Here is a 22,853-nt window from a genome sequence, read left to right as displayed (position 1 = left end):
TGAGCTCAGTCCTGCTCGTGTGGCCCCTCCCTTTCTTTCCAGGGTCTGGCCCCCACCTCACCTGAGACACACAGCACCACAGCCAGGTGCTGCTTGATAAATTCATGGCTCTACAGACTAATTTTGACCTCCTTGATCATAAGGTGAAATTGCCTGAGCTGATGATCAAACCTGAAGTGCTCTTAATGACGGAAATGTTTGTGTATTGCTGCTCTAGTTTAGGGGTTTGCAGTAATGATGTAGGGTAACAAGAAAAAGAAAAAATTGACAGGCAGCTACAAATGGTGGTGGACTCAATGAAAACCTAAAAATCTAGGGGATAGATTTGTCCCTAATAGGAATAAGAAGGGAGTAAATAGTCTGTCCTGTCAAGCATCCTTGATAGCTGTATAATAATGGAAGAGTAAATAACCACAATTCTGGTTAAAAACGGAGGGTGGTGATTCAAATGGGAAAGGTGAAGTGCTTAGATATGTGTTTGAGGAGCCCTGTCAACAGAAAGGCTGAAGAAACACCAGGATCATTAGTGATTTCTTTGGAGCAGGAAGACGAACCAGATGGCCTCTCCCCTGCCCTGGCTGTGAATAGGGTGGGTTTATGTAGGGCCTGGACTTGTCGGTGCTGAGCCATCTGAAAAAAAACCCAAAACAAATACTACAAGAAGCACACAGCTTTGGGGCATTCTATGGTCTTTATGGCATTTTGCACACAGAGAGGTTTGTTTCAACATTTCTTTCTATTTGGGAACATTTGCACTCTAGACTTGCAGATGTTCAGTGCCACCTTTGTCACTTCTGTCTTGTCTTGCTATTTGTAGAATAGTGTCAAATCTTATAAAATTTGCTTTCTCTTTTATGAGTTTGAACTTGTCATTTTAATAACAAATATCTGTCCACCCTTGTATAAAACCACAATTAAAGATTTCTGAGATGCTTAGATAACGCAGTCATTTTTATCATGACCCCTCCTTTCCAAACAAGCGTGGCTAATCTTTTCAAAGCAAGCATGCCTAATATTTCCAAGCTCTCTTTGAGGCACTGCATTATCATGACCCAATTATTCCCAAAAAAGATAGCTGGGAATTTTCTATCAAGATGATTTGCTCACAGAAAATGCAGCTATCACAAATACAGGGAAGACTCCATATCACTTAGAATGGTTTTCTATGGAGAAAATTCAGATCAAATATTTCCTGATCTATCAGCTTGATGAGATCCTGTTTGTTGCCCCATTCTTTCCTAACTGGATAAGCACAGAGCTGCATTAACCCGAGGTGTGCTGGTGATGGCTGGGAATTGCAGGTCATGTATTTAATTCCAACAGGGCAGAAGACTCTTTCAGTTTTCATTTTCTGACTTTTACTTTGAATTCCCCAGGTAAACAAAAGAAAATTTCATTTAATTTCTTGAGGTCAACTGAAGACAAAAAGAATAAACAATCTGTGCTATTCATTTCTGCACTTCTGCACCATTCTGAATGCTCTAAGCATAGGATGGGATCCCATCTCACTGGTCTGTCCCAGGAAAACAAGGTCTTACCCACTAACAGGACAGGATTTTACAAGATCTAAGCAGAGCTTTGACTAATTCTAGCTGCTTGGAGGTGTCTGAAAGATTTTCAAATTGCAGTGAGTATATTTGGGATTATTTCTCAGTTCTCAGTGTTCTGACTTTAAACTAGGCATATTGCAAAAACTGAATAAAAGCCACAAACAAATAGACACTCTTCAAAAGTCCTGTCACCCCTATCAAATTGCTGAATCTTAATTAATGAAGTGACATTAATGTCATAATGTTAATTAGTGACATTAATGAAACTGCCTTCTGGAGAGACTGGGAAGTTTGACATAAGCCTGTCCGACCTCAAAACAACATCAGGGTTGAAGGTAATTTTCCCCATTTTGAAGGCAGCAGCACAGCCTTCTGCCAGAGACCCGGCTCCACCCCTCAGCCCCAGGGACTGCAATGGTCGCTCTCTGTCCCTGAAGAAAGAATGTACATTTTATCCTGAGCACTGAATGACCATTCACTTTGCTGAAATGTTATTTCTTTTTATAACAGCTTAAAAAGAGGATGAAAAAGGAGAAGGAACCCAGTGCTGCCACTTTGGAAAGCTTTTATTGTAATCAACCTTACAACGCTTTTTGTTGTACAATACAAAGGACGTTTAATCTCTCCTGGCTGGCACATTCCCTCCAGGGTTTTGCTGCTGACAATGGGAGCTTTCACTTTGACCGTGGCGAAAATAGTGTCAAACCCACTGCAAGGCACTGCTTTTACTCTGGATACATTTGGGAAATTCTAAAGAATCAATGACTTCATGACACATGGGGAAAAAATAGGGGTTACAGTTGGAAAGAGTTCATATAATTTCCTATAAGTTTTGCTTCCCATGAATACCACCACCTCTAAAATGTGTTTAACTTTGGTGTTGCAAAGATGTGCATGGTTTGTTTGAACTCTTTGATTGATTTAAAGAAAATAAACAAACCAAATTTATGAGATAAGATTTCCATAGCACTTGTTCTTCATAAATTTCCCAAAAATCTCTGAATGTGTAGTCTCAAGGTGCTCCACGTAGAAAGGGAGGAGGCAACAGAGGTCTTGGGGTGGAATCACTGAGCCAGCTCTGTCAGCTTTTCCGTCTTTTTTTCTTGTTGGTTTAAAGGAAAGTGAAACTCTTTGCGCATAACAAGATTTTGCCTGGGTATTTTCTAAAGCTCAGGCCAAATTCAACCTCTGAGTTTTGGAAAAGGTTGTTAGAAAGTTGCAATTCAAGAAATTCCTCTGTGCTTCCAAATTTGTGCCAGGCTTTTAGACTGCTGGATGGAAACCCCCCAAAAGATTTTGTTTTGTTCACAGAGAGACAGACAAGTGATTTCCATCTGGGTGACTTCTTTGCAGTTGGGAGAAGCAAACAACAAACAAGAAGCGTAGGTGTGGACTGAGGCCAGCTCAGAGTGAAGCCACAGGGACTGAGCAATGTGCATGTCCTGCCCCAGGAACCACAGCCACCTTTTCTGTCTAGAGTGGTCCCTTGAAACACCACAAACTCACTCATCTGGTTACATAATTTCTGTACTCACAGCAGCTGTATTTTCCACACTAAAGGATATTTCAGATCAGCATCCAGATTGAATCTCCAAAACCAGCCAAAGCCAAACAATTCTAAGCTTGTATTTTTGCTCTCTGCCAGAGTGGCATAAAAAAGAGTACTGCAGATAGAAGAGCAAACATGTTGAGATGTGTGTGAAGCTCCTGGTGAGGTTAATAGAGAGTGTCCCAACAGGTCCTAAGGAAAGATTGTCACCTTCCCAACACTGTCCTGCAGGTCAGAGAGAGACTGTGCCACTTGTCTGCCTGGTGTGGGACAGTCCTGCATTGAGAACAGCAAAAAAGCAGGGTGAAAGCAGCATTAGACAGCCCAGGGACTGAAAGGTTCTGGCATAAACTGGTCAGGAAACATTTCTGCATGTGTCACACACAGGGTGTCAAAACCAAGCATGCAACTTTCTAGCAGCGTACAAATGAAAAAATAGGTCACAAAATAGGTGAAAAAACTAAAACCCTTATGCTGGCTAGTTTCTCACTCAGTATTTTGATGAATCCTGATTGGGATCCTTATGGAATAACAAGACAGAGTAAGTAGACGTAGGAGCAACTGACTTGGATAAACTCTCATTGCTCTGAGAGGTGCTAGATAGTAAATAATCCATCTTGGAGAAGCTTTGAGAGGCTGGAGAGTTTTCCCATCTGCTAGAGATGTTTCTTAGTCTTGACTTGGATGTAAATGCAGAAGGCAGGTCACACTTAAGCTGCTGCTCTGTAACCTTCTAGATGATAGGTAATTACTCATAAATGTGTCCTACAGATACTCCAGGGATCCATCTGCACATGCTTGCCCAAGAGCTGATGGCTCTGGTTGAGTTCAGAAGAGACCAGAGCTGTGTGAGGAGTGGTAGATTTAGAGGATGCTCAGTAATTCAATTTTTCAGGCTCTCAATGGAAAATATTAGAGCAATGATAAGGCAGCCCGTAATAAAATTACATTTATTTTTGGAAACCAAATTGTACAGCTGTGGAAAAGCAGGTAGCTTGCCAAGTGGGGGCAGCCAGCCCACCCTCCAACTCCAAGACTTATGGCCCCCATGGGGCTGAGACATGCTTGGCCATCCTATAAAAATTCCACCACCCCTTAATGACATATCCCTGGGCTTTGGAACCTTTTTGAGTGGAAAGTGCATTTTTCTGGCCATCCATCCTCAGTCTGCTTTGCTACAGCAGCATGGTTTGCCCATCCCCTGGCACTGGTGACCAGCCTGGTTGCTGCTGAAACTCTCCTGGTCCCTGGTGAGGGCTGCAGCCCCCCCACCCCCAGATGGGCTGGGCTGGCACAACCTGCGGGGACCGGGGTGGGGTGAGATGCAGGAGGTGGGAGCACAGAGCACACAATCATCTGTTTTGACTGGAGACAACCAGAGAAATAAATGAGCCCCCAAATCACCCAGGATAAGTTAGGGCACTATACTGCTTTCCCTGAATTAAGTAGGGAGGCTTGCAATTAATTCAGCACAAAGAGACTTCTGCACTGACCATCATTTCTCTGCTGCTGGAGAGACCTGCTTGGCAGCTTTCTGGAAAAGGAAAACTCTGTAGCTGAGACAAAGCACATAGGTGGGCAGGCAGTTGTGATAAAACCACAGGGAATGAGGAAAATGAGAACCGTCTCATGCAGAACTTAGAAATGGAATAAACAGGTTATTTTTACAAGACAGAAATGAATGTATAACTCCAGGAATGAGGAAAAATACAGCAAGTAACAGCATTTGCAGTTCAGCATATTCCATTGCTATTAAAAATAAAGGGAAAAAAAAGGCAATGAAAGCAGAAGCATTTTGAGAAACAGACAGTACTGTGGTATCTGTAGTTATGTGTTCTGCCTTCTGCATTCCCCACAGTAATGAGAGATGTGACCCTGTAATCTGCTGCAGAATTGCTGGTCATTTTCTTCTGCCATTAAGATGCAGAATGGGAGCTGCTCTTGCTCTCACGTGGACTCTCAGACAATTTTTCTTTCTTTGTGGTTTCAGCCAATCCACACTAAAAGTCTATTGGACTGGCATTTTCTTTGCTCCTCAGGATGGAAAATTGAATTGATTCCTCTGAGAAGGAAGGGAGCAGGTATTCATTATCATAAGGCGAATTTGTAAAGTTCTGGTTGGTTCAGCTCTTCCCCTTCATTTTTCAGCTCACTCCAAGTCATTGTATCTCTTGCATCTTATCCCATTGGATGGAATAACACATCATTCAACATTATTAACCGTGGCCAAGATGATTCTTAATATTGAAAATTAGCAGCAAAAAGTGAATGATCACCTGAGAAAGCATTTCTCCACTTGAGCTTTATGACCTGCAACAGAAAGTTTTGCAATGAACAACAGCTCTTTGTCACTTGGAAGCTCTAATACTGTTGCTGTTGTGCTTTTCCACCACAGTGAAATCAGTGGTATTAACCTCAAAGCACCTAAAGAGCTCAGGTCAGGGGACCAGACCTTCTGCACTAGTAAAGTAGAGTAACTACACCCATTTTAACACCCCCAGTGTGTTGATCTGATTCCATAGCCAGGCTGTAGGAATAACTTCCCTGCAATGTGTAAGTAGCTACTGCTGGATAGTGGGTGCCCAGAGTGCTGGAGATGGTACTTGGTGCTGGCATTGGGATATAAATTAGAAACTTAGAGAACCATTTGGCTTTTCCCATCCCCTTGTCAAGAACCATTTCTTTTGTTTTTCAGCACATGGAAGAAGTTCAGATAAGCACACACCACTCTAAGACCCAAGCCTCTCAGCACAGAGCAGTTCTCTAAGGTCAGAAGCAGAGCAGCAAGCACTGGGCTAGCTGGGTCTGCTTTGAGCCATCAGTGCTGAGCCTCTGGAATTTTTCTCTCCTGATAAGCAGAAGCTGTCTGGTTGTACCCTATCCCAGTCATGCTCAAGTGTTGGCAATTGAAAATTACCATCCCAAAAATAAGACAAGATGTCGTTAAGTCCCACGTGCACTTTCTTTTCCGACTCCGACCATCAATTATTCTACTTGTTGGTAATGGCTTCAGTGGATTCTTCCTCTCAGTGGATTTCTCTGCTGCTTTGCATTTAAATTCACCTTGCCTTCCCAAATGCACAGACAAACTGTAAGCAACAAATGAGCCAGGCAAAAACAAACATGCTGTTGTTGTCTTGGCTTTCTCTGCAGTCCTGAGCAAAGGATGTTTCTATATCCCTTTGAGAAAGCCATCCGATGATGAATAACTATTTGAAAACAAATGGGTAGGATTGTATCAGCCACCTACTTCCCAGCCTTAGAAAGAGTAGGAAAATCCTCCTATCCATAAATATTTTTTAGGATGATAGTTCTGAAAATAAAGTAGGCTGGAACATTTGCTATCAGGCCAGGCTGCAGCATTCAGCTTATATCAATTACTGTCTATTTGACATGCTTCATGCTTTCTTCATTAACAGGATGAAAGGTTTTATGGGATAATAACCCAGTTCCAGTAAGCAAATGTATTTGTGGGACCAAAGGCCAAGTCCTTTGTCCTTGCTGAAGGAGCCTTGAGACTGCAGTGATTGGCAACAGTCTAGGATGGATAAATCACAACAGCAAAACTTCTGTCCCACAGAACACTGACCCACCCGTGAATCACTGAGGACAAAGGATCCTCACTGCAGGAAAGCTGAGAGAGCAGAGATCATCTTGGTGATGATGCTGGTACAGGAAGGAAATAGGACAGCCACTGGCTTCAGCTGGATATTGAAGATGCTGTATCTGGAGTTACTGCCATGTTAAATGGTCCCTCACGGTTTCCTCATCTCAATCAAGGTTTGATTGAAAACTTGTGACCTGAAATGGTGGTCATTACCTTACCAGAACTTATTGGTTTTCTCACTCTTCAGACAGTAGGCAGATGGTAATTGCTTCCTAAAACATTTCTCAGCTGAACAGCAGTGGCAAACACTCTTCTCACCTCAGAAAATCCCAGAGCACATTACAAACTACCTGGACAAAGAGGACAGATGTGTTTTCCTTGGATCTAGCAGGAGCCATGCAATAGCCACTTTCATCAGGGAAGAGGTGTGCTTGGCTAATGGAAAATAATCATACCTGGCTTGCCACCCCATATGTCCCACACTGTTAATTTTATTGTACCTGCACTCAAATTATCAGTAGGGATCCTCTTCTCCTTCTTCATTAAGTAATTATGTGGAAAATCTTCCATCCCAACACAACCAGAGCAGACTGTGAGTAAGAATGGAGGAGGGTGTGCAGTGAGGGGTTGCTAACAAGAGGCAAAAACTATTTCTTGTTCTCCAAGTTCTCCATTCCTCCACTGGGGCCAGCTGAGTTAGCACCCAGTGTGTGTTCCCTCTTGCAGCCTGACCTTGCTGGGTGCAAAGAGCACAATTTTTCCCCTGGCTGTGGTTTCTGGCTGTGTGGGCCAGGACTGCTGAAAGGCTCTATTTCAGTTCACACAATCCATGCACCATAAAAAGAACAAAAACATCCACACTGATCAAATATCATCACACAGTGGCATCAACATATCTCATTGTGCAGTCCTAATCTATGTCCTGTATAGAATTGTGGTATTCAAAACCCCACCATGCTGGCTTTACTGGCAGGTGTTTGATATAGAACCCGAGAGGAATCACAGCAAGGACTTGAGGGGTCTGTACTCATGGCAGATGAAATCAAAGTAGTAGTACAGAAATTATTTGTTTTAATCTCAGACCATGGACTGAATTTAGAGCTCTAAATCAGTGTTTGCCTGATAGAACAATGGGTTCTTACAGGAGAGCATTTACTACAAAAACAAAGCTTTTTATCCAAATCAGTGAGTGCCAGAGTTTGAATTATGGCTGTAAGAGAAAGTCTTTTGTTTCTGTCACCTCTTTAGTCAATGCTAATTCGACCAAGATGTGAATGAGTTAGTATTGCTCCCAAAAATTCTGTGACGTGCAAAGAGCCACCTTCTCCCCAGCACACGGAGCCTTTGGAACTCCTTTCAGACATCCTCAGAGAGTCTAGATGAAAAATCTGCCTTCAGATGATGGAAGACAGGTTAGTAACTTGCAGGATATTTATTTCAAGAAGCAAAGTCATGGCTACAACCAAACAACTGAAGAAAGGAGAGATGTGCAGTGGAGACACGCTGAAAATTTCTATTAATTGGCTCCAAGGTGACACAGAAGGGCAACATCTATGCCCAGCACAGCAAAAGAACAGCATATCAGGAGATAGGAACAGCCTGTGGAGCTCACCAGCAGAAGATTTGGGAGATACAAGGGGTGTATCACTCTGTACAGGGGTGGTGTGAATTGCAGAGCCACCTCAGGTGGGGTGAATATTAGCTCACTGCAGCACTTGTTCCATAAGGAAGTATTTACTAAAACACATATTTTTTCAATTTTCTGGTCTGCCATTATTTTGTGCAGACCCCATGGTCTCACTGGAAGCTTCTACTTGAGAAGTCTTCTTTACCATCTCTCAGAATTGGGATATGCTAAACTGACATAGCAGAAAAAATAGCAATCATTTGGGAGCAATTTATTTCCTGCAGTTATAGACTCACAAACACTCATTTCCATACCACCTACAGATGTGCATGCATCTCTTTGTTCTGATAGTGAGAAAAAACCTATTTGTATTCTTTCAGTACAAGCAATCCTTGGCTTGAATTTTTAGTTGGTCAAATAATGCTGAAGAAGGAAATATTGGAATTTCTGCCTGTGCCATGAGACTATTCAGGCAGGCAAACTCTATTACTACCATGGTCTTATCAAAGGAAAGCTAAATCTCCTCATTAAATGTTGGGTGGTGTTATTTTCAAGAAGAGAGGCTCTCTTCTGCAGGCAAAATGCTGGAGAATGTGAAAGCAGGTGGTGGCAGCCTGCAGAGGAAGGTTGTGTGTGGAGCCATCCCAGGGGGAAGGGGGCAGCCACCACTCCAGCGTGGCACTGCTCAACATCCAGACATGGGGACAGCCATACTGTCCATCTGCTGGGTCCCAGCTCCCACCAGGATTGCCTCTGGATTGCTGTATTTAGCCACCAACCCCAACATGTGGCACACGTACACCATCTGGCATCCCTCTGTCTCACCTTTAAAGAAACCTATCAAGCAAAAAGCCACACATGTACTTTTGCCTCCTGCCTGTGACTGACCTCTGTGTGAACATCAAAAATGTAGTCAGGAAGGCTTCATTTGATAAGGACACATGCCAAAGCTCACCTTTCCAGAAAGATGTCCAAAATCTGAACCAGTAAGTTAAAACTAAAGAAATTAGGAGCACATTCCAATGCAAGTGGCATTGAACCCGATTTTATGTATGCATTTTTAATTATTCTTGGCATCCTTGGGCAAAATACTTTAGCCTGAATGCAGCAGAATATCCAATCACCTAAGTAACACATGTAAGTCCTACAAGATTTGAGGTGCAATGCTAAAACAGAGCTGCCACAGCACTCTCCACTAGACTTTTACTGGTCTGTCATCTGCTAAAATGGATATAAAATTAGCCCTGCTTTCCTACAGTCTTACCTGTTTGGGGAGAAGGGGAAAAGCAAAAAAGAGGGAGAGAGGACGAGGTACAAAAGCCTGTGACATAATGATAATTCTGCTTATTTAAAAAAGAAAAACTTCTTAGAATATTATCTTGTGAGGGATGCAGTTTGAAAGCAGTCTAAGAGGTTTTCAGCAATTATGGTTAATGTATGTAGAAATAATCTAAATGGTTAGTAAAATGTTGACTGGAAGATAAACATATTTATGCTATATGAAACTGGATATTAAAATTGCTTTTTTGACACTTCAAGTGCAGGAAGCTGTCTAGTCCCTTTACTGGCACTCTTAAGAAAGTTAATGAGACTTTTTCCTGCGATATTTTAAATGGAAGGCGTGGTGTAAACAAAACTGCAGATTGGTTTCTTTGTTCTGCTGGGGCATCCAGATGTCCTTCAATCCACTGGACAGACTTTTGTTCACATATTTTGCATAAAGTTGTCCAAGAACCTTTAAATCATGCCAGGATCCAAAACTCTGTGTATTCAGTGGACAAAGAGCACATTCCCCTGACACCTGCTCCCCCTGCTCTAAGCCAGCTGGGGGACATTAATCCAATTATCAGCCATAGGTGAGTGTATGATTTAGGAGTCTAGGAAATTATACTGAAAGATTTTTTAAAAAAAAATTTGTTGGCAATACCCTAGGCTAGATTTTTATGCCAATCCAGGTCGAATGAACTTAACTCTAACTCCCTTCACTGGAGGCACTAATCTCTGCCTCAGGACCTGGCCAGGCTGGAAGGGACAAACCTGCTGCACCTGGGTGCAGACATTGGAGCACCAGGCCTGCCTTTATCTTTTGATACTCTGCTAAGCCAGGGAAACCTGGAATCAGTCAAAGCTCACTCAAAGTGAGTTCAAAGTGAGCTTTTGATTTATTCTGAACTATTTTAAATACCACCCACCCAAAACCAGCTGAAGTCCCCATTGTACCTACACAGGCTCAATGGCCAGAATATTTAGCTACATGTATAACAGAAGACACAACCTTCACTATGCCTTTAATTCTGAAAATAAGCTACTAGGAAAACATTTAAGTCTTTGCAAAGTAAGCTGTATGGTTTTCCTTTTGTTGTTGTGCTCCTGTTTGGTTGCTTTTTTCTGAGAGCAGACTGGATTGACTACAAAAAAGGAAGACAAGCTAAAAGTACAAAATCTATAAAAAACTAGTGTTCCAAGGAGCAAGCACATGCACCTAAGAAATCTTTGTTGATTGTTGCTAATATCTATGATAATTAAGCTAAAAATACCCACAAAGCAATAGAATTTGCAGAGATGAGTCTATTGTCTTAAGCAAATAATGAAGCCAGAAACAGTTAAATTGATCCCATGACTCTCATTTCAATAATAAAGCAGCAACAACTGTTAATCTATAGCACTCAGTTTAAATTACAAACCCAGCGCTGAATGGGCAATTTCATTAGAGAGAACACAGCTGAGAGAGAAATGCTGGCAGGGAAAAAGAGTCATCCCCATTGAAATCCAACCTTCCTGAGAATTTCTTGTTGCTCTGCACCCAGACTCATCATCAGGGAAGAGTTCTCACAAATAGCAGGTGCATCTCTGGGAAGCTTTTGGTGTCCAAGCAATTCCCTTTTATTTCACCCCCAAGGCTACCAGGATCCAGCGGGCTGAGCCAGCTGCCCAAGGCTCCATGGGCAGTCTGGGCACTGCTCCAGGGTGGACACAGGGATCAACAGGAAGGGCAGTGAGAAGGAGGGGAGAGTTTTCCCCCACATCTGCCTGGAACCACCCAACAGCACTGTCAGAGAGGCTCCAGGACACAAGACATACATGTGTCCCCAAGGATGGGAGCAGCTCAGTGAGCAGATGGGAAACTGGCTTTTTCCTCTTTTTATTCTTGTCCCTGAAACCAACACACGGTCTGCAAGCCAATCAAACTCACCCACGGATACTAGCACTGCCTAGAAGAGACAGTTCTCTTTTTAAATTAGATCCTTTCAAACACTTACACAGATCCTTGGATATTGCAGGGGCTGTGGAACTGAAACCAATGAACATCCACAGTAGGTGAGGGGAGGAAAGGCTTCCACCATCTCTCCTGGCAGCTGTACAAAGCTTATGGGAGGAAGAACTTTCTGTTCTCACTGAAGGAAGCAGGCAGGACTATAAATATCCACATGGAACATATTTACTGAAGGATGGAGTGCCATACTAACAACCATTTTTTCATGGTAGGACCAAATTTCACAGGTATTAGCAACTTCCTGAAGTAAAGTCAGAGAATCAGAGGATAACTGAGGTGAGAAGGGACCTACGAATGCTTCCAGTTCAGCCTCCTGTTTAAAGCTGGGACAACTTCTATGCTAAGGGAGGCTGTTGAGGGCCTTGCCAGCTCTCTCCTGATGAATCTCAAGGATGGAGAGCCCACAGCCTCTCCAAGGAATATGGTTCCTGTGCTGCATAACTCTCATTCTGATGATTTTTTTCCTTATACAAACAGAAGGAATTTCCCTTGCTGCAATGCATGACCGCTGCCTTGTGATTTTGCAGCACACTGTGGCAGAGTCTGAATCCATCATCTATACAGTCCCTTTCCATTAATGGTAGACAGTGATTAGATGCCCCCTTATCTTCTCCAGGATAAGTAAACCCAGCCCTCATAGCCTCTCCTGATATATCACATGCTGCACTCTCCTGAACATCCCATTGACTTTCTGCTGGATTTGCTCCCCCTTGGTGACCTCTCTGTGGCCCTGGGATACACCAAACCCGCAATTTTCCAGCTGTGAGATGCAGCCTCACAAGTCCCGAGTGAAGTCTGACCTGTGGCCACACTGCACCTGAACAGCCCAACACACAGGCAGGTGTCCCCACCTTAAATACACCTGCAGTGCCTCAGGTCCCTTGGGTCCTTTCTGCAGAGCTCCCTGAGCTGTCATTCCCCAACCCATGGGGCTGGTGTGTCCCCAGGGCAGGACTGGCTATGTTTCACCTCAGTGAGCATCATGAGGTTCTCGTTACCCTGCTCCTCAAGCTTTCCAAGGTTTTTGCCTATCATTGAAAATGGATCTAGAAGATTTGGTAACACGTTCTGCATGGCTGCATGAAAAAGAGGAATGACTGTCTCCTAAGATTTCTGTGCATTTAGCCAGTCTCCCTGGTGCCATGGTGGTTTACACCAACATCACATTCTTTACATTAGTAAAGGATAAGGAAACCCCAAATTCCAACCGACATCAGTAAGAGTTTTTAGTGACTGCAGTGACCTTGAGAATACTCCCATGCATCAGCAGGATCAGGATGTCAGCATTACTGCTGGAATGGGGTTGTTTTAACAGGACTTTGCTGAAAGGGAAGGAAGATTTAGTTGTTGCTCAAGCAGAGGTGGGGGGGTGGTGTTGAAATCTATAACCAGTGTATCCCTGTTTAAAATTCTGTTAGCAAAATTTATGACACCCATTTTTCCCCTAGTAAGAATATTTCTTTCAGCTATTCATTTTGGTTTTCACGAGACCTTCTGCAGAGGCAATGAGCTATATCACTCTGTTCTGCTCATATAGCATCCTGAGATCTAGATGCTTCAAAACCTGTGTGCATTGTAATGACTGTACAGAATATCCCCACGAAATTTGACATCTGCATCCTTGATAATTCATTTGTATTCAAGTGGAAATATTCATTGCAGCTTTTGCAAATGCTGATGTAAGCCATGGAGTGGATGTTCACGAAACTCAACATCCTGTGCCCAGATCCTTCATAGAGTTCATCCTATACATGGGATCTCCTTTATCACAGGAGCTGTGTAAAAGATTGCCTCTCCCTAATGAAATTTCTGTTTTTCCCCTCTCTTGCTGCAATTACAAATGAACTGTACAAGTACACCATGGCTGTGCTGCTTTAATTTTGTTATAACACCCAGGGAATAATTCTGTATCTTCTAACAACAAGCAAATATATGCATTCAAAAGTTAAATATTTACTTGCCAAAGAGACATTCCAAGTTGTTGTGGGTGCTTGTCTTCATTATGTGTGGGAAATTAAATTGACTTTGTACCATAATTCTGCTGGTCTAATAAAGGATTATGCACAACAAGGGGACCCCATTCGGTTGGAAAGAAGCACACCCCCTTCTCATGAAACTCTATTTCATATTGCAACAAGCTCAGGTCTTATCAAACATAACAAGTTAGGACTTTACTGTTCTGAGACACACTGTCTGCTCAGGAGGTACAAGACTAACCTAGTTTAGATTTGAAGAAAATCTTGGGTGGTACCAAATGTCCAGTGTTAGGTGCAATGTGTGCAGCCAGAATAATTCTCATTCCCTTCCCATCTGCTAACAGAGAATTGATGAAATGGGAATGCTCCAAATAAAAAATAATTTTCTTAAAAAGACCCAGAATCAACATATCAAAACCTAAAGGTAGACAGGCTGCCCAAATGTCTGCAGCTGGTTTGTCCTTTCCAGCCTGGTGAGGACAGATCAGAAAGCATCAAAGATCCTGCTTTGGGTCTCGTTTTAACAGATCGTAATTGTGAACAACCTGTTGACACAAGCTGAAAACAGCATCGGGACTGTTTTTGTAAAAGAGATGCATTAGTTAAACACATTTCCTTAGCATTTACTGGACCCAAAATCTAAATGCCTCCTAATTTCTCTTTCTTGTACATATCAGCTGTAAGTAAAACCCTCTGCCCTGTAGCTGAGGCACACAGTTTACACTCTACACAGCACGTTCTGTTATCCTCCATGTTTGTTTGCTGGCACTGGGGAATCTGATTTTTCCCCACCTTCTTTGGAAACATCATAATGCTGGCGGTTTTGAATTTTGACCCTCGCCTTCAGGCTATTAAACACTTGTTCCAGTCCTTTTAGATTAGATATCCCAACTTCTAACTGCCTTTAGGGGGTTAAAACACATAGAGAAGACCTTTAGCTTTTTACTTCAACTAATCTATTGCTAAACCAGCAGCGGTCTCTCTCTCTCTGCAGATATGTTAACCTCCTGTCACTACATGAAAGGGTTTAACAGTTTCTAGGACACAGAATACACTTGAGCACAGAATTTTGAACCGCTTTTCACCATGGATTTCAAATACAATTTGAGGCTTGCAAGGCATTACCCGAATGAGACACGACAGTTCTGCTTTTCCAACAAAAATAGCAATAACCACAAACACAGCATGACCTGGTGACCACACTCAAGTCCCAGCAAACCCTTGCATGGCCAGATAAATCAGGTGTATGCAAGTGCCAGAGCTGCCTGCTTTCAGCCCACGCCCGGGGTTCTGCATGGGCACACCTTGACTCAAGGACATGGGCACAGCTCCCTGGGGGCACAGGCCACCACCCACGGACCAGGACAGAGCTCTGTGTCCCTCCACTTCCCTGCACAGCTCTGCAGCCTCTCCAAACCTGTTCCACTGCAGCCTTACACCTTCCAGCAGTGATGTTATGCCAAGCTGGAGAGCAGAGCTAGGCCCAGCAAGTGCCCCATGCTGTCTGCAGCCACCCAGCTGTCACTGGTGTGACTGGGCAGCAGCACAGCCAGGGCCAGGTTACTGCCTAGGGCATCTTGTCAGCATGTGAAAAACTTCCTAAGCCATCCTTAACTATGTCTAGGATAGAGGTTAATGCCAAACTTTTACACAAAAAGTGTGTTTCTAGGCATGTTTCACAATCCTGAAACACAGGGAACCTCACCTTGATAATCCATGGCCCGTTAACAAGTTAAGGACTGCACAGTGGCTCCGTGCTGGACACACAGGGAGCTTTTCCAGGAGCAGGGAACAGCCACACTGTCAGATTTTGTTCCTTGGGAAGACACCTGGGAACACTTTTCCAGCACTAGATCAACTGCCTCAATCTTCCAGGGTTGTCTCCTGTTCTCCTTACCGCTCCCTGCCCAGCTCTGGATTCAGTATTTTTAATGCTTAAAAGAGAGCACACGCAAAGGTTCTTCGATCTCAACTGTTAAGCACATAACTAGAAGCTAGGCCCTCTTCAAATGCACTCCAGAAGTGATTTGCTGGAAAAACAGGCAAATTTTGAAAGTGAGACTTGAGACAAATAGCTGAAAAGCAGTTATTTCACCAAAGAACTGCCTGTGCTCAGACAACTCATAAAAACAAACCTGACAGAGTTTGTGCTCATGTCACTTTGGCCCTGAATAGATACAAACCTGCAAACACAGGGCAGTGTGGAGCAATCATTCTCCCTCTTCCAGAATGAATAGGAAAAACCTGTGTTATGCTGATGTGCTGAATACTGAGCAGTAGATACTCTCAAATACTCTTCCTGGCCAGAACCAGTCAGCAGGGAGTTTAAATCTGCCTCTTGGTCCTGCAGAGGAGATCTGTCATGAAGGAATGGAGCTGCTCACTCACCTTCTCATATGTCATCTCCAGCAGCACTCTGACTGTCCAGAACATTTCTATTATCCACCTGTCAGTGATAAAATGGAGAAAAGGAATATTATGGTGTGTTCTGTAGATTACATCTTACTGAAAGGGTGAGGAAAGTTTTCAATAGTGTGTTGAACAGCATGGTACATTTTCTACATCAGGATAATTATTTTTTATCTCAAGGGTTTCATTTAGGAAAAAAAGCTATCACTGGAACTGAAAGTCTTAATTTATAGAATATTTGTAATTAGACACATGATTATGTTCAATACATAGTATCTTTTGATTTGCTAGCAACCAAATGCTGCTACAACCAACACACTGGTGATGACCACTCTATCTTTACAACAGCAGTGTCACCCTCATCTTAGAGGCGCTACAACCACACTTAAATTCCTTTTCAGTAGGTGGAAACATGTTTACAAAGCCTCATTACCTCCGTGTGCTGTCTTGAGATGGCAGACTGCACTCCAGGGTGGGCTGTGCTCCAAAGGGACGTATCAACAGCCCCCTTGGACAACAGCACCGACTGGGCTGCTCCACACAGCCCTACACATGAACATGTGAATTATCTGAGGTCTGTACAGCTCCTGCTTTGGTCTGGAAAGATGTTCAAAGTAATTAGAATTATCATTAGCAGGCAGCTGCTTGCAATGCACTGTAGTGAGCTAAAGCCTGGGCTGCCACCCAGCAAAGGTGACAGCCTCCTCTCAGACAGCCCTACCCCAGAAATACCTTCCCATTTCAGGATCTGGCCCTTGGGAACCCATAATAACCATGGATATTCCCGATCTGCAGAGGGATTTAAACAGCTTGCTCGGGAGCAGACTCTACTGAAACATTGCATCTCAATGCTGACATCCCCTGGGGGAAGAATAAGTAGGAGTTAGGATTTAACCTTTTGGGATGACAGTATGTGGCATATGTTTGAGATAATCAGTGGAATTGCTGAGTGAAAAGCTGTGTTATCTTAAAATAAATATGGTTCACCCAGAAAGGTATTCAAACTCAGCTTCATGCAGTATGAACAATTGTTCACATCCTGTAGCATGCGGCCCTGAGCAGTTAGTACAACAAAAAGGGATTAAGTGCCTCTAATTATTATTATTGTTATCCAAACATTTTGCTATCAGAGAACCTGTAATAAATAACCACAACATCTCATGGATACAGCTGTCAAATTTACTGTCATTAGCTGAGCTGTTCTGATTAAGGGCCAGAGTTTTTCCAGTAAATACACAGATCCCTCTCTAAGGACTAAAGAATAAATGAGAACTGAAAATCCAAGGGAGAAAAAGAAAGGGCTATCATGTGAGCTTTGTTCTTTGCTCAGAATGTCATGTTTCTGTAAATATAAAAGACAGTGGTAACACAGCCCTTACCCCACTGGCAGGGACTCCTCTCTTGTTCATCCACCACAGGCTGAGTGCCCAGAAAGCATCTGAGTGCTGCAGGGTTCGTGGCACATCCCTACACTAGCACAGGAGAGAGACAGTGTGTCCTGTCCTGGAGACCTTCAGCAACGTGAGCAATCCTCCTGTTCTTTTCCAGGCTGCTTTAAAACACCTGTAAAATAAGCTGAGTTACTTAAATCTACCCTGATGTTTAAACTTACAGCTGAGCTTTCCAAAATAGATTTTACGAGTCTTCAGAGACAGACACTTAACACAGCTGGTTTATGGTTACTCAGCTTCCCCCATTTTTATTTTGGTTCATCAGCAATTTCTGGTCAGGTTTCCAGCCCAAGTCTGTAAAGGTTTAATCTTTGGTAGTGAACAGGACTAGAAGCAATCAAGGAAGACCCACCTTCTTAGATAACGTTTTGTAAATTCTAGACATTCAAGATGCAAGTAGGTGAAATAGATCAGTTTTCACCTGATAGTTTTTGTTTTTCAAGTTTTGTAGACAATAAATGCTTTTCCAGCTTCCAATCCTTCCTCGAAGATGTCAGCATTGTCTTACCCTCTGTTTGTTCCTGAGAAATGTGATGAAACAGAAGGAGTATTCCCATTCTCTTCTGACATCTGCTGCGACATAACCACCCTTCTCCGCCTCAGAGCCTGCCTTGAGCCACCTTCACTTGGACCAGTCATAATTACTCTCCTCTATCAATTTTAAATATTCCACTGCCATAATCCTGTGCTTTTCTCACTGTTGCCCTCACTCCTGTTCAAAGTCTCTCTTCTTCCTGGTGATCCAGCACCTCTTTCCCATCCATTACCTCCATGGATCTTCTGCACCGGCCAGTGAAGCCTCATGGCAAGTTGTATCGATTTCATCAGGACATTGTGCAGTGTTTTGGAAACTTGCATAACAACTAGAACAAAAAGCAGTCCTGTCATCCATATCTGGAGCTCTACAAAATTTCCTCAGGTCTGGGAATGTACAAACTTCAGTGGGAGCTTTCTCTGTGCCTGGGTCACTGACAAAGTCCACCTGGAGCCTCCAGCATCTAGTGAGACCTGGCTATATGGCATCTTCTCCTCACCTCAGGCAGGAGGGATTCCACTGCCCATCTATCACTGTGAATCTTACAGGAACCAAGCCTTTAATCCACCATCTCTCTATCAAACTGGTGAAATTGTCTGACAGTGCCAGAAGCTTTCAGGAGGGATGGACAGACACACAGAGTCCGGACAAGCAAAGTCCAAATCTGTACTTTGAACCTGAACTCATGAAAGTCCACTCTGGTTGGGGTATAGAGAGAGGTCTCGGAGGTTTCACCTCTTCTCTAGGACTCAGCAGTGCTGAGATGGTTTGCAAAGGTGGTTGTTTACTGTGTGCTCCTCCAAATAAACTTTTGCTTACTTGCTATACCATGGTGTTCTGCCCTCAGCAGATAAAGCAGCTCCTGATGATCTCTCCACAGGGCCATTGTTTGTTGCTGTAACAATCAGAGGAGCAGCGGGAGGGGGTTTAAAGAGCCTGTTCCTGTTTAAACAAACAGCTCAGAGAAGATGGGGAGGGAGAAGGAGATGGTGGAGGGAGAGATAATGGCGAGCATCAAGAAAAAAAGAAGGGGGAAAAAAAGATGAATAGGCTTATTTCTCCACAAGCTTCACAATTTCCCAGGAAGGATGGGAACATGTTATCCCAGCTGCCCTGATAAACACAGCACAGGACAGACACAGGGATGCCAGACTCCGTCCCTGCTGCAGGCAGCAGTGTAAAAGCAGCTGCTTCCTGAAGAGCATAGGAATTTGTGGGGTTATTCCTCCTAATAGCTGAAAAGGACTCTCACAGATCAGAAAGGAAGTGTTTCAAGTCCCATCTCACTGATTTTCCAGGAAGCTCTCTGGAGCATCCACCAGCAGTACCCAGAAACTCTTTCCTTGGAGCCAGAGCAAGAACAAAGAGAACACAGGGAGGCAGGAGAAAGTCAAGGGGAAGGAAGGCTTGGCAGAAAGTGAAGTAGCTTCTTTTCTTGCTGGAATTCTCTATCCTGTAATTTACCTACAGCAGAACTCTGCAAATTTGCAATAATGGCTGGAAGACCCATTGTGAGCTACTGAACCTTATGAATTACAAAGTAATTGGAAAAACACAATGAAAACAATGTTTTGCTCCATAAAGCATTCCTAGTTCCTTTACTGGGATGGCTACAGGTCTAATTTTTTAAAAGAACACTTTGCAGTATGCTGCCATACCTACGAGGGGATATTTAGTAAAGAAACAAACAAACGTTGAAGTCCTAATAAAGAGAGACTTCACTGTGAGTAAGCAGACCAAAACTATTACAGCAGTAAAAATTATGTCTAGGAAGAAATACCCAGAACCAAATGAGCTGTACTGGATTTTACAAGAGTGGAGGTTAATAAAATTACATTTGGGGCTGTTGTGCAAATCCTCGTTCAGTCCTCTCTGTCTCAAGGAAGCCCCCTCGTCCATGTGCAGGTGCACAAGGCAGAGCTCAAACCCCTGTAGCGTGAGCAAGGAGCCTCCTCTGCAGCCTCTCCTCTCCTCTCCTCCTGCAATCCTTGGAGCACTGCTGGGACAGCCTGTGCTTCTGAGAGCTGGGTGCTGCTGGGGGTGCATGGCACAAAATCATGCAGAGAAGACAAAATCCTCTGCCATAAACACTGGCAGAACTCAAAATGAGTAGAGATCTGGGAATGGACAGCAACAGGTAGAGTTCACCCTAAGAGCTCCCACTGGAGCACTGAGGGGCTGCACGGGCCAGGCTGCACCCTCAGGCATATCCTGAACCCCCAACAAGCCTCAGAACCATTGCAAAATGAGGAAAATGCTGCCTCTGCTCTGCCATTTCTCTCTACTTCCAGCTCTAATACTGATACTCACCCCTCATTTGCACAGTAATACATGAGGAACATATACAAGAAGATAAAGATGGTTTTTTTCCCTGCCTTTTCTTTTTTTCTTTCTCTGGATTTGCTACAGATGTGCTAGTTAGTGATGGATGAATTTAATCCTAGCTCTTTTTCTAAGGTTTGTTGACTATTTACTGGTGGTGTTATTTGATGATCTCTATCTGCAAAAGGGAATTTTCTAATACAGAATGTCTGCATTAATGGGATTTTTGGCATGTATAAATCATCTGACCCTGATACCCATTGTTGAATAAGTAGTTCTGAGATGGATAACTGCGCACAGCCCTTTCCAGAATCCACCATGGTGCTTTTTAACCCTCTTATTTTTTAAACCCTCTATGAGGATCCTCCCTTCTCTCCTCCCAAGAAAAAACCTGTGAATGTTTTCAGCATCTGAAGAAACCAAACCCTTGTATGGTTTTGTTGGTGATTTCCTTAGGGTTGTAGTTCAGCTGCCTGAATTTTAAATCTTTATGTTATTTGCATTTGTATTACATCGGTAGGAACAACAGGCTGGCCTTACCCCCACGGATGTCTGGCTGCAACAAAGGTGGGGTTTTGCTTTGAAATTGCTAAAAGTTCCCATAAGTCTCTATCATTGAATATGTACCTATTTTTCCTACCAGATTTCCCTTTTTTAATAAGATTATAAACATAAGAGGTTCAATATTTGCAGCGATAGGATACACCTCCTCCAGCCTTTTTTAATCAGCATTATTAGTATTTGGCCACAAGCCTGGTCCACGTAAATCACATGAGGCAGACAGACACCCTCAATGCTGACAGACAGATATGGCAGGCTGACCTTTAAAATAACACTGCAGTGTTCACATTTTATGTTTACAGATATGCATTTATCCTGAGGGATCCCACTCCAGCTCAAGATATTCCGACTGCCACTGGGAATCCGGGATCTCCAGTGCCCAAGCTAACAGGCACACAGCCTGCACAGCTCAGAGAGAAGCAAGATTTTGGGCATGGAAACCAGCATAACCCCAAGATGCCTGTGAACCTCTGATTCAGTCTGAGCAGAATCAAGTCCTCAAGGTTTCCCTGGGTTGCTCCCAGTGAACTCAGCTCTGTGAAGCACAGAGGGGATGAAGTGAAGAAAAAGAGGTGAAAGCCAAGTTGGGCACCAGCAGAAAACAATGGGAGTTCCTCAAGTTGAGGTAGGAAAGGAAGAGGGAATGCAAATCTTTGAGATAAGTCTTAACACTGGCTGTAAGGAGAGAAATCAGCTTGACAGGCAGACACAGCTATCCTACCAGTTACATTGTCCCCTGAGAAACACCTGTGCACCCAGAAGTTTCCCTATTCTTTCTAAATGTGACAATTAGAGATATTCCCTCTTCCCACACATCTTACTCCAAATAGAAATTAACTGAAATTGAGTGACAGGGGATTTGGTTTTCTTACAGCATCAGATTTGCTATCTGACTCATGAAATGGCAATACATCTTGGATAAAGTTTGGAGAGGACCAGTTTCTCCTGGATGGAGAAAATTCTGGCTCAGGAGTCCATGACGCTTCTGTAAAAGCCCTTTTAACATTTAACAAATAATTAATGTTTAAGTAAATTTTGAGTGAGGATGACCTTGAAAATAACAAGAGCTCTCTTCTCATTTTTAGTTAAGTTTGCTGCCTTCTCAGAAAGTCCCCTGAACACCCAGACTCCTCATTTACACAGAGAAGACATTGCTGTTCACGCAGAGGCACAATGAATGCTGTGAGGGTAAGAAAACATCATTGCCAGGCACCCACAGGGAGAGTTGACTCAAGACGCCCACACACCAGAAAGCAAATGAAGGGTTCCCATGTTTATACTGATGGTGCATCTGAGGGGAACACAGGGAAAAGCTGTGATAAGGCCAGGCTCAGCTGGCTCGCTGCCGTGGGGCAGCGCTGCTACAATAAACACCCCAGCAAGCCCCTGCAATGTGGGCTTGTGCAGAGCTCAAAGGGGATTAGCTTTCCTTAAAACGTTAATGTCAAACCATACAGACAAACCATGAGTGGCACTTTCTCCTTCACCACTGACATTTCGATCCATGAGACTGTTAGCACCATCCCATCAAACACTCTTAACCAGAATGTGTGTGTTTTGGATGCTCCAGCTGCTCCCAGAGTTCCTTCCAAACCTCTTTGTGTCTCCTGGTGAACCAGGTTTGGTCCTACCACAGCAGTGCAAAATGCAGCTGACAGCATCATCATATAGATCAGGTTCTTAGAATTTACCCAAGCTATAGAAAAGAAATAGTATAAGTAGTGCTGCCTGCTGCGTGCCATTTGGGCAGAACACATACCAGCATCAAGCATACAAAAATCTGATTTTGTATGAGTGGAAAACGTAACATTCAGAATGGAAGATTAGAAGAAAAAACATGGCAAAGCAGGGTGTATTTTGAAACATCTCCCAAGTGTTAAAAACTGTTTGAGGGTTGTTTTTTCCCCAGATCTAGACTCTAACACAAAACACAAAGTTTTTCTGCCCCAAGAGAGCAGTGTGGCTGGATGAGAGAGCTATGCCCTTTTCAAC

The 22,853-nt window shown here is 43.3% G+C and overlaps 1 long non-coding RNA gene across 2 annotated transcripts in view; it reads right to left on the bottom strand.

Annotated features, from left to right (window-relative positions):
* Window positions 1-22,144, bottom strand: part of LOC108446676 — a 35,282-nt gene extending 13,138 nt beyond the window's left edge. Inside the window, exons 1-3 of one of the 2 annotated variants that reach the window (XR_001861953.1) lie at window positions 17,372-22,144; window positions 15,972-16,029; window positions 2,092-5,409 (exon numbers count right to left, since the gene is read on the bottom strand). This is a non-coding gene — a long non-coding RNA (uncharacterized LOC108446676). Of the gene's footprint in view, window positions 1-2,091; window positions 5,410-15,971; window positions 16,030-17,371 lie in introns of those variants that run through there. The other variant, XR_001861954.1, reaches the window with a different exon arrangement.
* Between the last annotated feature and the right edge of the window lie 709 nt (window positions 22,145-22,853).

The sequence above is a fragment of the Corvus brachyrhynchos genome, unplaced genomic scaffold (genome assembly GCF_000691975.1).
Source record: "Corvus brachyrhynchos isolate BGI_N302 unplaced genomic scaffold, ASM69197v1 scaffold5, whole genome shotgun sequence".
NCBI classification, from domain to species: domain Eukaryota; kingdom Metazoa; phylum Chordata; class Aves; order Passeriformes; family Corvidae; genus Corvus; species Corvus brachyrhynchos.
This window is presented reverse-complemented; position numbering and strand designations above follow the sequence as displayed.